Genomic DNA, 16902 nt, shown 5'->3' on the forward strand with positions numbered 1-16902 from the left:
TTGGTCACTTTTGAATGTTGATTGTGCTTTCACACTCTTGGTAGCATAAGACGGACTCTACAACCCACAGAAGTTGCTCAGGTAGTGCAGCTCATCCAGGATGGCACATCAATGTGAGCTGCGGCAAGAAGGTTTGCTGTGTCTGTCAGCGTAGTGTCCAGAGCCTGGAGGCGCTACCAGGAGAGAGGCCAGTACACCAGGAGACATGGAGGGGGCTGTAGGAGGGCAACAACCCAGCAGCAGGAACGCTACCTCCGCCTTTGTGCAAGGAGAAACAGGAGGAACACTGCCAGAGCCCTGCAAAATGACCTCCAGCAGGCCACAAATGTGCATGTGTCTGCACAAACGGTTAGAAACCGACTCCATGAGGGTGGTATGAGGGCCCGACGTCCACAGATGGGGGTTGTGGTCACAGCCCAACACTGTGCAGGACGCTTGGCATTTGCCACAGAACACCAGGATTGGCAAAGTCGCCACTGGCGCCCTGTGCTCTTCACAGATCAAAGAGGGCTCACACTGAGCACATGTGAGAGACGTGACAGAGTCTGGAGACACCGTGGAGAGCGATCTGCTGCCTGCAACATCCTTCAGCATGATCGGTTTGGCAGTGGGTCAGTAATGGGGTAGAGTGGCATTTCTTTGGAGGGCCACACAGCCCTCCATGTGCTCGCCAGAGGTAGCCTGACTGCATTAGGTACCGAGATGAGATCCTCAGACCCCTTGTGAGACCATATGCTGGTGCGGTTGGCCCTGGGTTCCTCCTAATGCAGGACAATGCCAGACCTCATGTGGCTGGAGTGTGTCAGCACTTCCTACAAGATGAAGGCATTGAAGCTATGGACTGGCCCGCCCGTTCCCCAGACCTGAATCCAATGGAGCACATCTTGGACATCATGTCTCGCTCCATCCACCAACGTCATGTTGCACCACAGACTGTCCAGGAGTTGGCGGATGCTTTAGTCCAGGTCTGGGAGGAGATCCCACAGGAGACCATCCGCAACCTCATCAGGAGCATGCCCAGGCGTTGTAGGGAGGTCATACAGGCACGTGGAGGCCACACACAATACTGAGCCTTATCAGGAGCATGCCCAGGCGTTGTAGGGAGGTCATACAGGCACGTGGAGGCCACACACAATACTCAGCCTCATCAGGAGCATGCCCAGGCGTTGTAGGGAGGTCATACAGGCACGTGGAGGCCACACACAATACTGAACCTCATTTTGACTTGTTTTAAGGACATTACATCAAAGTTGGATCAGCCTGTAGTGTGTTTGTCCACTTTAATTTTGGGGGTGACTCCAAATCCAGCCCTCCATTGGTTAATAAATTTGATTTCCTTTGATGATTTTTGTGTGATTTTGTTGTCAGAACATTCAACTTTGTACAGAACAAAGTATTCAATGAGAATATTTCATTCATTCAGATCTAGGATGTGTTATTTCAGTGTTCCCTTTATTTTTTTGAGCAGTGTATGATAAGGTCTGCACATACAGTATATGTGCGTTTTAAATATATTTATGTCTACTACAAAAAAAGGATACAACTTTGTCAATTACGTGCTGTTTATATGGAATATTTTTTTAAAGGAAAAAACCAATGATGTGGATATACGTATTGTGTCTTATGATGTAAGAAAATGCAGGTTATGCAGACATGATGTTTTCATATGTTTGTCATTAAACTCATCTCCTCTCGATCATGTCAGGTTCCCCAGGCTTCCCAAATTATCCCCATTATGATTCAGAGACTTATGTACACATAACCTATCAGTTTTTTTAGGAGAATTAAATAAACAATTGGTGTGTGGGGACTTCACTATATGACCGTCGTGTAATGTTCACTATTGATATAATCACAATGCTGCTTGAATGCAGCACAATCATGAGAGCAGCAGTTTCCAAGCCACATGCTTTGTATTCTATCATTGTTGTTGTATCAATATACACACGTGGTCAAAATTGTTGGTACCCCTCGTTTAATGAAAGAAAAACCCACAACGGTCACAGAAATAACTTGAATCTGACAAAAGTAATAATAAATTAAAAATCTTTGAAAACTAACAAATGAAAGTCAGACATTGCTTTTCTGCTTCCACAGAATTAAAAAAAAAATTAAACTCATGAAATAGGCCTGGACAGAAATGATGGTACCCCTGAAAATAATGTGACAAAAGGGACATGTTAAATCAAGTTGTGTCCACTAATTATCATCACAAGTGTCTACAATCTTGTAATCAGTCAGTGGGCCTGTATATAGGGCTACAGATACTCACTGTGCTTGTATATAGGGCTACAGATACTCACTGTGCTTGTATATAGGGCTACAGATACTCACTGTGCTTGTATATAGGGCTACAGATACTCACTGCGCTGTTTGGTGACATGGTGTGTACCACACTCAACATGGACTAGAGGAAGCAAAAGAACGAGTTGTCTCAGGAGATTAGAAAGAAAATTATAGACAAGCATGTTAAAGGTAAAGGTTATAAGACCATCTCCAAGCAGCTTGATGTTCCTGTGACTGGAGTTGCACATATTATTTAGAAATTTAAGATCCATGGGACTGTAGCCAACCTCCCTGGATGTGGCCCCAGGAGGAAAATTTATGACAAATCAAAGAGACGGATATAATACGAATGGTAACAAAAGAGCCCAGGAAAACTTTTAAAGAGATTAAAGGTGAACTTCAAGCTCAAGGAACCTACAGATCACTACAGATCAGTACAGAACCTACAGATCAGACCTACAGATCACTACCCATTCCTGCTAATACATGTGGGGACAAATGACACTGCAAGAAAGGACCTGGAAACCATCTGCAGTAACTTTGAAGACTTAGGCAAGAAAGTGAAAGAATTGGGAGCGCAGGTGGTCTTCTCATCCATCCTCCCAGTGGATGACCATGGAACAATGAGGTGGAATAAGATTCTACAGGTGAACAACTGGCTACGTCGATGGTGCCGTCAGCAAGGATTTGGATTTCTGTATCATGGAATGAATTACCTATACGATGGACTACTTGCTAGAGATGGGGTGCACCTTACGAAGACTGGAAAACATGTATTTGGAAGTCGCCTTGCTACACTCATCAGGAGAGCTTTAAACTAGAACAATGTGGGAAGGGAAGCAAAAGGCCAGAAAAAGCCATACAGCTGACAAATACTATTGAGATCTCTGCTACTGGAAGTGGAATGGAAGAACAAAGACAAAAAAATCTAAATAATAAAAATATGGGAGGAAGAGAAACCAATCACAAACTAAAATGTTTTTATACAAATGCACAAAGCATGGGCAACAAACAAGGAGAATTGGAACTACTAATGCAGGAAAAGGAATATGATGTCATTGGAATCACTGAAACTTGGTGGGACGATACACATGATTGGAATAAAAGGCTAAAAGGATACAACTTATTTGCAAGAAACAGACTTGATAAACGAGGAGGAGGTGTTGCATTGTATGTTAGAAAAGCGTATATCTGCACAGAGATTGAAGCTTCAGAGACTGGGAGTTCTGTGGAAACTGTTTGGGTAAGAATACAAGGAGAGAACAACGGAAAGGACACCATTGTAGGCATTTACTACAGGCCACCTGGGCAAGCTGAAGATATGGATGAACTCTTTATGTATCAAATGACCAAGTTCTCCAAAAAATATGACGTAGTGGTCATGGGAGATTTCAACTATCCAGACATTTGTTGGGAATCTCTCTCAAGTAAAACTAACAGGTCAAGCAAATTCTTATCCTCTCTTGCTGACAACTTTATCTTCCAAAAGGTAGGGGAGAAAACAAGGGGATCTGCTACTTTGGATCTAATCCTTATAAACAGGGAGGAAATGGTTGAGGAGGTAAAGGTGGCTGGGACCCTAGGAGGCAGCGATCATGCTATTATAGAATTTTGGATAACTAGAGGAGGAAGACATGTGAAGACTCAAACTTCAAGGTTAGATTTTAGAAAGGCAGATTTTAAGAGACTCAGAAAGAGAATAGGAGGGATCCAATGGCTGGATGTCCTTAAGGACAAAAATGTCCAGGAAGGATGGGAAATTTTTAAAAATGAGATTCTCAAAGCACAATCGTTAACAATCCCGAAAAGTAGGAAGAATGGGAAGCTTTTAAGGAAACCAGGATGGATGAACACAGAACTTAAACACATGCTAAAAAGAAAGAAAGAAATGTTTATTAAATGGAAAGAGGGAGGCATATCTAAAGAAGATTATAATGCAGTCTGCAGATCCTGCAGGGCACATATCAGGTTAGCTAAAGCTGACAATGAATTAAGGCTTGCAAGAGATGTCAAAAGCAATAAAAAAGGATTTTGGGGGTATGTCAAAAGTAAAAGAAAAGTCAAAGATGCTATAGGATTTTTACAGGATGAAAATGGAGAAATGGTAAGAGAGGATGTTGAGAAGGCCAAACTTTTTAATTCCTATTTTGCATCTGTTTTCTCTCAGAAAGAAAATGTAACATCAACTGATCTTCACTGTCCTTTTAAAGGAATAGAGGAATCCAAGTTATCTGTAAACAGAAAGATTGTGAGGGAATATTTAGCTAACATAAATGAGTTCAAGTCTCCAGGTCCAGATGAATTACACCCCAGAGTACTGAAGGAGATCGTAGAAGAAATTTTAGAACCACTCTCCATAATCTTTGAAAATTCTTGGAGAACAGGAGAAGTCCCAGAAGACTGGAGAAGAGCAAATGTTGTTCCTATCTTCAAAAAGGGGAAGAAGGTGGACCCAGGGAACTATAGGCCGGTGAGTCTGACTTCTATACCAGGAAAGATCTTTGAACAAATTATTAAACAACATGTATGTAAGTACATGGATAAGAATGAAGTGATTAACCAGAGTCAGCATGGGTTTGTAACTAACAAGTCATGTCAGACTAACTTAATTTCCTTCTATGACAGAATCACTGACTGGGTGGATCAGGGAAATGCTGTAGATATAGTATATCTTGACTTCAGCAAAGCATTTGACAAAGTATCTCACACCATCCTTATTGAAAAAATGACCAAGTATGCAATGGACCAGGCAACTGTTAGGTGGATTCATAACTGGCTTAGTGATCGGACTCAAAGGGTGGTTGTAAATGGCTTCACATCCAGCTGGATGAATGTCTCAAGTGGGGTACCACAGGGCTCCGTCCTGGGACCTGTATTGTTCAACATCTTTATCAATGATTTAGATGAAGGAATTGAGGGTAAGCTGATTAAATTTGCTGATGACACAAAGCTAGGAGGGATAGCTAATACTAGAGAAGAGAGAGAGAGGATTCAAAAAGACCTAAATAAACTGGAGCAGTGGGCAGCAACCAACAGAATGGTTTTTAACAGGGAAAAATGCAAAGTACTACATCTGGGCAATAAAAATGAAAAAAGCATATACAGAATGGGAGGAATAGAGCTAAGCAACAGTACATGTGAAAAAGACTTAGGTATACTAATAGATCATAGACTGAACATGAGTCAACAGTGTGATGCAGCAGCAAAAAAGGCAAATACAATTCTGGGATGTATTAGCAGAAGCATACAGTCTAGATCACGTGAAGTCATTATCGGTCTTTACTCCTCTTTGGTCAGACCTCATCTGGAATACTGTGTACAGTTTTGGGCACCACATTTTAAAAAAGACATAGACAAACTGGAGCAAGTTCAGAGAAGAGCGACCAGAATGGTGACTGGTCTGCAAACCATGTCCTATGAGGAACGGTTGCAGGATTTGGGAATGTTTAGCTTGCAAAAAAGAAGACTGAGAGGAGACTTAATAGCTGTCTACAAATATGTCAAGGGCTGTCACATTGTAGAAGGATCATCTTTATTCTCATTTGCACAAGGAAAGACTAGAAGCAATGGGATGAAACTAAATGGGAGGAGACACAGATTAGATATTAGAAAAAACTTTTTGACAGTTAGGGTGATTAATGAGTGGAACAGGCTGCCACGAGAGGTGGTGAGTTCCCCTTCAATGGACGTCTTCAAACAGAGGCTGGACAGACATCTGTCTGAGATGATCTAGTGAATCCTGCTTTGAGCAGGGGGTTGGACCAGATGACCCAGGAGGTCCCTTCCAACTCTACCATTCTATGATTCTATGGCGCCGTCCCTTATTACGTAGTACCCTCTCTAGCTATGTATGGCGCCGTCCCTTATTGTGTAGCATCCTCTCTAGGTACGTATGACGCTGTCACTGATTACTTAGCATCTTCTCTAGGTATGTATGGTGCTTACACATATTACATAGCATTCGCTCTATGTATGGCGCCGTCCCTTATTATGTAGTACCCTCTCTAGCTATGTATGGCGCCGTCCCTTATTGTGTAGCATCCTCTCTACCTATGTATGATGCCTTCCCTTATTACGTAGTACCCTCTCTAGGTATGTATGGCGCCGTCCATTATTCTGTAGCACCCTCTCTACCTATGTATGGTGCCGTCCCTTATTACATAACATCCTTTCTAGCTATGTATGATGCCATCCCTTATTACGTAGCATTCTCTCTAGCTATGTATGGTGCTGTCCCTTATTATGTAGCACCCTCTCTTGCTATGTATGGTGCCTTCCCTTATTACGTAGTACCCACTCTAGCTATGTATGGTGCCGTCCCTTATTACATAACATCCTTTCTAGCTATGTATGATGCTGCCCGTTTTTATGTAGCATCCTCTCTAGCTATCTAGGGCGCCGTCCCTTATTAGGTAGAACTCTCTCTAGGTATGTATGGTGCCTTCCCTTATTACGTATCATCCTCTCTAGGTATGTATGGTGCTGTCCCTTATTACGTAGCATCCTCTCTAGCTATGTATGGCGCCTTCCCTTATTATGTAGCATCCTCTCTACCTATGTATGGCGCCTTCCCTTATTATGTAGCATCCTCTCTAGGTACGTATGGCGCTGTCCCTGATTTCGTAGCATCTTCTCTAGGTATGTATGGTGCTTACACATATTACATAGCATTCGCTCTATGTATGGCGCCGTCCTTTATTACGTAGTACCCTCTCTAGCTATGTATGGCGCCGTCCCTTATTGTGTAGCATTCTCTCTACCTATGTATGGTGCCTTCCCTTATTACATAACATCCTCTCTAGGTACTGTATGTATGGCTCCGTCTCTTATTACGTAGCACCCTCTCTACCTATGTATGATGCCTTCCCTTATTACGTAGTACCCTCTCTAGGTATGTATGGCGCCGTCCATTATTATGTAGCATCCTCTCTACCTATGTATGATGCCTTCCCTTATTACGTAGCACCCTCTCTAGGTATGTATGGCGCTGTCACTTATTATGTAGCACCCTCTCTAGCTATGAATGGTGCCGTCCCTTATTACATAACATCCTTTCTAGCTATGTATGATGCTGCCCGTTTTTATGTAGCATCCTCTCTAGCTATCTACGGCGCCGTCCCTTATTAGGTAGAACTCTCTCTAGGTATGTATGGTGCCTTCCCTTATTACGTATCATCCTCTCTAGGTATGTATGGTGCTGTCCCTTATTACGTAGCATCCTCTCTAGCTATGTATGGCGCCGTCCCTTATTACGTAGCACCCTCTCTAGTTATGTATGGCGCCATCCCTTATTATGTAGCATCCTCTCTACGTATGTTTGGTGCTGTCACTTATTACGTAGCACCCTCTCTAGCTATGTATGGCGCCATCCCTTATTACGTAGCACCCTCTCTAGGTATGTTTGGCGCTGTCACTTATTACGTAGCACCCTCTCTAGCTATGTATTGTGCCTTCCCTTATTAAATAGCATCCTCTCTAGCTATGTATGGCGCCATCCCTTATTACGTAGCATCCTCTCTAGGTATGTATGGCGCTGTCACTTATTACGTAGCACCCTCTCTACTGTAGCTATGTATGGTGCCTTCCGTTATTACATAGCATCCTCTCTAGCTATGTATGGTGCCGTCCCTTATTACGTAACATCCTCTCTAGCTATGTATGGCGCCGTCCCTTATTATGTAGCATCCTCTCTACTTATGTATAGCGCCGTCCCTTATTACGTAGCATCCTCTCTAGGTATGTATGGCGCTGTCACTTATTAAGTAGCATCTTCTCTAGGTATGTATGGTGCTGATACATATTACGTAGCATTCGCTCTATGTATGGCACCGTCCCTTATTACATAGTACCCTCTCTAGCTATGTAAGGTGCCGTCCCTTATTACATAGCACCCTCTCTAGCTATGTATGGCGCTGTCGCTTATTACGTAGCACCCTCTCTGGCTATGTATGGGGCCGTCCCTTATTACATAGCATCCTCTCTACCTATGTGTGGCGCCTTCCTTTATTACGTAGCATCCTCTCTAGGTATGTATGGCGCTGTCACTTATTACGTAGCATCTTCTCTAGGTATGTATGGTGCTGATAAATATTACGTAGCATTCGCTCTATGTATGGCGCCGTCCCTTATTACATAATACCCTCTCTAGCTATGTATGGTGCCGTCCCTTATTATGTATCATCCTCTCTAGGTATGTATGGGGCCGTCCCTTATTATGTAGCATCCTCTCTACCTATGTATGGCACCTTCCCTTATTACATAGCATCCTTTCTAGCTATGTATGGCGCCTTCTCTTATTACGCAGCACCCTCTCTAGGTATGTATGGCGCTGTCACTTATTATGTAGCACCCTCTCTAGCTATGTATGGCGCCGTCCCTAATTACGTAGCATCCTCTCTAAGTATGTATGGCGCTGTCACTTATTACGTAGCAACCTCTCTAGCTATGTATGGCGTCGTCCCTCATTACGTAGCATCCTCTCTAGCTATGTAGGGCGCCTTCCCTTATTACGTATCACCCTCTCTAGCATGGCCCGCGTCAGCACCCGGCGCACCCGGGCAAGTGTCGAGGCCCTGAGCAGGCAGAGGGGCCCACTGGCGGTCGTGCACCCGGCCGGGCTAAGGGCGGAGGAGAGCGGTGTCAGCGCCTGCTCCCCCCCACTTGCTCAGGGCCCCGGCAGCCAGATACTTACCTCTCCCCGTGCCTCCGCAGATCCGCTGTCTTCCTGCTCTGCGCTCCCTGTGACTTCTCAGGTCAGAGGGTGCGGTGACGTCTTTCCACCGCGCTCTCCCCTGAGCCGTCACAGGGAGCGCAGAGCGGGAAGATACCGGCGACGCTGGAGTCCGGACCCGAGCAGCTGCAGCAGGTGAGAAGGAGTGAGGTGAGTATTTGATTTTTTTTTTTAATGTATGGAGGCATGGGGCATTATATTAGGGGTGACATCCTGCATGGGGCCTTATAAAGAGAGGGGGGGTGACATCCTGCATGGGGCCTTATGAAGAGAGGGGGTGACATCCTGCATGGGGCATTACAGAGAGAGGGGGTGACAGCCTGCATGGGGCATTATAGAGAGAGGGGGTGACATCCTGCATGGGGCATTATAGAGAGAGGGGGTGACAGCCTGCATGGGGCATTATAAAGAGGGGGGGTGACATCCTGCATGGGGCATTATAAAGAGGGGGGGTACATCCTGCATGGGGCATTATAAAGAGGGGGGGGTGACATCCTGCATGGGGCATTATAAAGAGAGGGGGGTGACATCCTGCATGGGGCATTATAAAGAGAGGGGGTGACATCCAGCATGGGACATTATAAAGAGAGGGTGGTGACATCCTGCATGGGGCATTATAAAGAGAGGGTGGTGACATCCTGCATGGGGCATTATAAAGAGAGGGGGTGACATCCTGCATGGGGCATTATAAAGAGAGGGGGGTGACATCCTGCATGAGGCATTATAAAGAGGGGGGTGACATCCTGCATGGGGCATTATAAAAAGGAGGGGTGACAGCCTGCATGGGGCATTATAAGGGGGGGAACAGCCTGCATGGGGCATTATAAGGGGGGGGGGGACAGCATGCATAGTGCTTTATGTGGGGGGAAGAGCCTGCATTGAGCATTATAAGGGGGGGCACAGCCTGTATGGGGCATTATGTGGGGGGTAACAGCCTGCATGGAGCATTATAAGGGGCGGGGACAGCCTGTATGGGGCATTGTGTGGGGGGTAACAGCCTGCATGGAGCATTATATGGGGGCCAGTATCCTGTATGGAGCTTTATAAGGGGAGCAGTATCCTGTATGGAGCCTTATATGGGGGCCAGTATTCCGTATGGAGCCTTATATGGGGCCAGTATTCTGTATGGAGCCTTATACGGGGGCCAGTATTCCGTATGGAGCCTTATATGGGGGCCAGTATTCCGTATGGAGCCTTATATGGGGGCCAGTATTTCGTATGGAGCCTTATATGGGGACCAGTATTCCATATGGGGCCTTATATGGGGGCCAGTATTCCGTATGGGGCCCTTATATGGGGGCCAGTATTCCGTATGGGGCCTTATATGGGGGCCAGTATTCCGTATGGGGCCTTATATGGGGGCCAGTTTTCCGTATGGGGCCTTATATGGGGGCCAGTATTCCGTGTGGGGCGTTATATGGGGGCCAGTATACAGTGTGGCGCGATTTGCCGGTTTCTGAGCTATTGTGGAATTTACTATAGATATCACTCATGTAATGTAAGAAGTGAAATCTTTGCATTGTACTATATATATTTATTTCTCTGCTGTATCTCTGCATCATGAATCGTGGTCCCACTGAGACTCTTTCGTCCAGGGCCCAGAAAAACCTGGAGCAGGCCCTGCTCTCTAGTTATGAATGGCGCCATCCCTTATTACGTACCATCCTCTCTAGGTATGTTTGGCGCTGTCACTTCTTACGTAGCACCCTCTTTAGCTATGTATGGTGCCTTCCCTTATTACATAACATCCTTTCTAGCTATGTATGATGCTGTCCGTTTTTATGTAGCATCCTCTCTAGCTATCTACGGCGCCGTCCCTTATTAGGTAGAACTCTCTCTAGGTATGTATGGAGCCTTCCCTTATTACGTAGCACCCTCTCTAGCTATGAATGGCTCCATCCCTTATTACGTAGCACCCTCTCTAGCTATGAATGGCTCCATCCCTTATTACGTAGCACCCTCTCTAGCTATGAATGGCTCCATCCCTTATTACGTAGCATCATCTCTAGGTATCTTTGGCACTGTCTCTTATTACGTAGCATCATCTCTAGGTATCTTTGGCACTGTCCCTTATTACGTAGCATCATCTCTAGGTATCTTTGGCACTGTCTCTTATTACGTAGCATCATCTCTAGGTATCTTTGGCACTGTCTCTTATTACGTAGCATCCTCTCTAGCTATGTATGGTGCCTTCCCTTATTACGTATCATTCTCTCTAGGTATGTATGGTGCTGTCCCTTATTACGCAGCATCCTCTCTAGCTATGTAGGGCGCCTTCCCTTATTACGTAGCATCCTCTCTAGCTATGTATGGCGCCGTCCCTTATTACGCAGCACCCTCCCTAGTTATGTATGGCGTCATCCCTTATTATGTAGCATCCTCTCTACGTATGTTTGGCCCTGTCACTTATTACGTAGCACCCTCTCTAGTTATGTATGGCACCATCCCTTATTATGTAGCATCCTCTCTAGCTATGTATGGCGCCGTCCCTTATTACGTAGCACCCTCTCTAGCTATGTATGGTGCCTTCCCTTATTACATAGCATCCTCTCTAGCTATGTATGGCGCCATCCCTTATTACGTAGTATCCTCTCTAGGTATTTATGGCGCTGTCAATTATTACGTAGCACCCTCTCTAGCTATGTATGGTGCCTTCCCTTATTACATAGCATCCTCTCTAGCTATGTAGGGCGCCTTCCCTTATTACGTAGCATCCTCTCTAGCTATGTATGGCGCCGTCCCTTATTACGCAGCACCCTCCCTAGTTATGTATGGCGTCATCCCTTATTATGTAGCATCCTCTCTACGTATGTTTGGCCCTGTCACTTATTACGTAGCACCCTCTCTAGTTATGTATGGCACCATCCCTTATTATGTAGCATCCTCTCTAGCTATGTATGGCGCCGTCCCTTATTACGTAGCACCCTCTCTAGCTATGTATGGTGCCTTCCCTTATTACATAGCATCCTCTCTAGCTATGTATGGCGCCATCCCTTATTACGTAGTATCCTCTCTAGGTATTTATGGCGCTGTCAATTATTACGTAGCACCCTCTCTAGCTATGTATGGTGCCTTCCCTTATTACATAGCATCCTCTCTAGCTATGTATGGTGCCGTCCCTTATTACGTAACATCCTCTCTAGCTATTTATGGTGCCATCCCTTATTATGTAGCATCCTCTCTAGTTATGTATAGCGCCGTCCCTTATTACGTAGCATCCTCTCTAGGTATGTATGGCGCTGTCACTTATTACGTAGCACCCTCTCTGGCTATGTATGGGGCAGTCCCTTATTACGTAGCATCCTCTCTACCTATGTGTGGCGCCTTCCCTTATTACGTAGCATCTTCTCTAGGTATGTATGGTGCTGATACATATTACGTAGCATTCGCTCTATGTATGGTGCCGTCCCTTATTACATAGTACCCTATCTAGCTATGCATGGTGCCGTCCCTTATTATGTAGCATCCTCTCTAGGTATATATGGGGCCGTCCCTTATTATGTAGCATCCTCTCTACCTATGTGTGGCGCCTTCCCTTATTACGTAGCATCTTCTCTAGGTATGTATGGTGCTGATACATATTACGTAGCATTCGCTCTATGTATGGTGCCGTCCCTTATTACATAGTACCCTATCTAGCTATGCATGGTGCCGTCCCTTATTATGTAGCATCCTCTCTAGGTATATATGGGGCCGTCCCTTATTATGTAGCATCCTCTCTACCTATGTATGGCACCTTCCCTTATTACATACCATCCTCTCTACCTATGTATGGTGCCTTCTGTTATTACGCAGCACCCTCTCTAGCTATGGATGGTGCCGTCCCTTATTATATAACATCCTTTCTAGCTATGTATGGCGCCATCCCTTATCAGGTAGCATCATCTCTAGGTATGTATGGCACTGTCACTTATTACGTAGCACCCTGTCTAGCTATGTATGGTGCCTTCCCTTATTATATAGCATCCTCTCTAGTTATGCGCCGTCCCTTATTACGTAACATCTTCTCTAGTTATGTATAGCACCTTCCCTTATTACGTAGCACCTTCTCTAGCTATGTATGATGCCGTCACTTATTACGTAGCACCCTCTCTAGCTATGTATGGTGCCTTCCCTTATTAAATAGCATCCTCTCTAGCTATGTATGGCGCCATCCCTTATTACGTAGCATCCTCTCTAGGTATGTATGGCGCTGTCACTTATTACGTAGCATCCTCTCTAGGTATGTATGGCGCTGTCACTTATTACGTAGCACCCTCTCTACTGTAGCTATGTATGGTGCCTTCCGTTATTACATAGCATCCTCTCTAGCTATGTATGGTCTTCCCTTATTAAGTGGCATCTTCTCTAGGTATGTATGGTGCTGATACATATTACGTAGCATTCGCTCTATGTATGGCGCCGTCCCTTATTAAGTAGTGCCCTCTCTAGCTATGTATGGTGCCGTCCCTTATTATGTAGCATCCTCTCTACCTATGTATGGCACCTTCCCTTATTGCGTAACATCCTTTCTAGCTATGTATGGTGCTGTCCCATATTACGCAGCATTCTCTCTAGCAATGTATGGCGCCATCCCTTATTACATAGCACCCTTTCTAGGTATGTATGGTTCTGACACATATTACGTAGCATTCGCTCTAACTGCGTATGGCGCCGTCCCTTATTACGCAACACCCTCTCTAGCTATGTATGGTGCCATCCCTTATTATGTAGCATCCTCTCTAGTTATGTATAGCGCCGTCCCTTATTACGTAACACCCTCTCTAGCTATGTATGGCGCTGTCACTTATTGCGTAGCACCCTCTCTGGCTATGTATGGTGCTGTCCCTTATTATGTAGCATCCTCTCTACCTATTGTGGTAGGACGACTCGCTCGGTCACTTCCGGAAGTAGACTCAGGAACCCAGGTTTTCTTTGCAGGCTTTATTAGCAGCATAAAGCTCTGCACTCCAGCAAAATAAATACAGCCTTACTTGGCTACAAAAGATAAACTATAGCACAGTCCATATATGTGTGTGCGGGTTGCACACATCGGTTATGTCCAGCCTTCAGCTCCCTCCTGAGCTATGGCTGTCCAGTCTGGAGACCTTGCCTCTCCAAACACAACTCACAGAAAAAAAAAACAGGACAGAACTTTTAAACGATCCTCAGCCACACCCTGAGGTGGAGGTATGGGGAATGACGTCCCTCCCATCACTGTCATTCCCCTAAAACCACGCCCTTTAAGAGAGTTAACCCACCAGCATATAACATGCCAGCAGAAAGTTCATTGGTTTCAGTTCACACAGGCTAGCAACCTCTGCGACACATACCTCCCCTCATATATCATTCCAGTGACCCTGTCACATATTCCCCCCCTCTGCCCAAAGCCGGGGGTTTGGGCACCTTCCGATACCAGACAGAGAATTCTAGAAAGGGCATCAGCGTTCCCATGTAACTTCCCAGGCCTATGCTCTACGTGAAAGTTGAAGTCCTGAAGAGCTAGGAACCATCTAGTTACCCTGGCATTTTTACCCCTCTTTTCCCTCAACCACCTCAACGGGGCATGGTCTGATGCCAACTTAAACTTCCGGCCTAATAGGTAATATCTTAGTGTGTCTACGGCCCATTTTATGGCTAGACACTCTTTTACTACTATTGCGTAGTTTTTCTCGCAGTACGAAAGCTTCCGGCTCAGATAGAGAATGGGATGTTCTTCTCCATTTATCTCTTGAGAGAGTACGGCTCCTAGACCAACCCCTGAAGCGTCTGTCTGGACCACAAACTCTTTCTTGAAGTCTGGTGCGACCAGGACAGGCTGTTTACACAGTGCTGACTTCAATTGTTGAAACGCAGTCTCTTTTTCCTCCGTCCACTTCACCATAGTTGATCTGGTGCCTTTTAGGAGATCCGTCAGTGGCGCGGCCATCATGGCAAAATTTGGGATAAACCTCCGGTAATATCCCACCATTCCCAGGAATGCTCTCCCTTGCTTCTGGGAGAGCGGTTTCGGCCAGGTCTGGATTGCCTCCACTTTATTAACTTGCGGCTTTATTTCGCCTCTCCCGATGACATAGCCCAAGTACTTGGCCTCCTCTTTTCCAACGGCGCATTTTTTTGGATTTATTTTAAATCCCGCCTTTCTTAGAGCATCCAGAACGGCCTGTAGTTTAGGTAGATGACTTTCCCAGTCTGGGCTAAAGACTACAATGTCGTCAAGGTAGGCTGCGGCATACCTCTTATGTGGGGCTAGGATCCGATCCATAGCCCTCTGGAAGGTGGCTGGGGCCCCCTGTTGTCCGAACGGCATCCGAGTGTATTGGAAGCACCGATCAGGTGTTGAGAAAGCTGTCTTCTCTTTGGCCGTCTGGGACATGGGGATCTGCCAGTAGCCCTTCGTCAGGTCCAGAGTGGTGATATACCTTGCTGGTCCAAGCCTCTCGATGAGTTCATCGACGCGGGGCATCGGGTACGCGTCACACTTAGACACCTCATTCAGCCGGCGGTAATCATTACAAAACCTCCACTCTCCGTTGGGTTTTGACACGAGGACGATGGGGCTCAACCATCCACTCTTTGACTCCTCTATCACACGGAGGTCTAACATCCTCTTCACTTCAGCCAAGATCACCTCCCGGCATGCTTCAGGAATCCTGTATGGCTTCAGGTTCACCCTTATATGCGGCTCTGTTAGCACATCATGTTCTACTACCTGGGTATGCCCCGGCAACTCTGAGAACAGGTCCCGATTCTGCTGGAGCAGTTCTCGACACTGTTGCTTCTGGGCTGGCGAAAGGGTCTCCGCTATCGTGACATCTTCCTCCTGGTCTTCGGGAGTAGCTCCCAGGCAAGGAGTTCCCACGGGCTCCCGATCTCGCCACGGCTTGAGCAGGTTTACATAGTACACCTGGTGTGTCTTTCTTCGGCCAGGTTGGTGGACTCTGTAGTTCACTTCACCGAGCTTCTCCACCACCTCATATGGGCCTTGCCACTTGGTCAGAAACTTACTTTCAACGGTGGGAATAAGAACCAGGACGCGATCCCCAGGTTAGAACTGTCTCAGCCTTGCCGACAGGTTATACACCCTCGCCTGGGCTTCCTGCGCCTGGAGGAGATGTTCCTTCACGATGGGCATCACCTTCGCCATTCTCTCCTGTAACTGGGCGACATGTTCGATGATGCTCCGGTGGGGCGTGACCTCGGCCTCCCAGGTTTCCTTGGCGATGTCTAGGAGATCTCTTGGATGCCGTCCATACAGAAGCTAAAATGGAGAGAAGCCAGTGGAGGCTTGAGGAACTTCTCTGACAGAGAAAAGCAGAAATGGGAGCTGGTAGTCCCAGTCTCGCCCATCCTTTTAAACGACCTTCCTGAGCATCGCCTTTAAAGTCTTATTGAAGCGTTCCACTAAGCCGTCCGTCTGCGGATGATAGCCTAGATTCAGACCTCAGTTTATCTGAAGGACTCTGCATAGCTCCTTCATCACCTTGCTCATGAAGTGGATTCACTGGTCTGTCAAAATGTCTTTTGGCAGACCTGTCCCAGCAAAAATATGAACTAGCTCTCGGGCTATACTTTACTGGACGAGTTCCTTAGGGGTACTGCTTCGGGGTACCGGGTCGCATAGTCCATGACCACCAGGATGTATTGGTGGCCCCGGGCCGATTTAACTAAGGGACCCACAAGGTCCATGGCAATCCTCTCAAAGGGAACATCTATGATAGGTAGTGGAACTAATGGACTACGGAAGTGGGAGGTGGGCGCGGTTATCTGGCAGGTGGGGCAGGACCAACAATAGTTTAAGATTTCCCGATGACATCCTGGCCAATAAAACCTCCTTATAATTCTCTCCTTGCTCCCCCCAGAATATGTGAGTGTGCCATGTTTAATATCCTCTGACGGTATGAGCC

The sequence above is a fragment of the Phyllobates terribilis genome, unplaced genomic scaffold (genome assembly GCF_046119375.1).
Source record: "Phyllobates terribilis strain yellow unplaced genomic scaffold, ASM4611937v1 Scaffold_98__1_contigs__length_5973952, whole genome shotgun sequence".
NCBI classification, from domain to species: Eukaryota; Metazoa; Chordata; class Amphibia; order Anura; family Dendrobatidae; genus Phyllobates; species Phyllobates terribilis.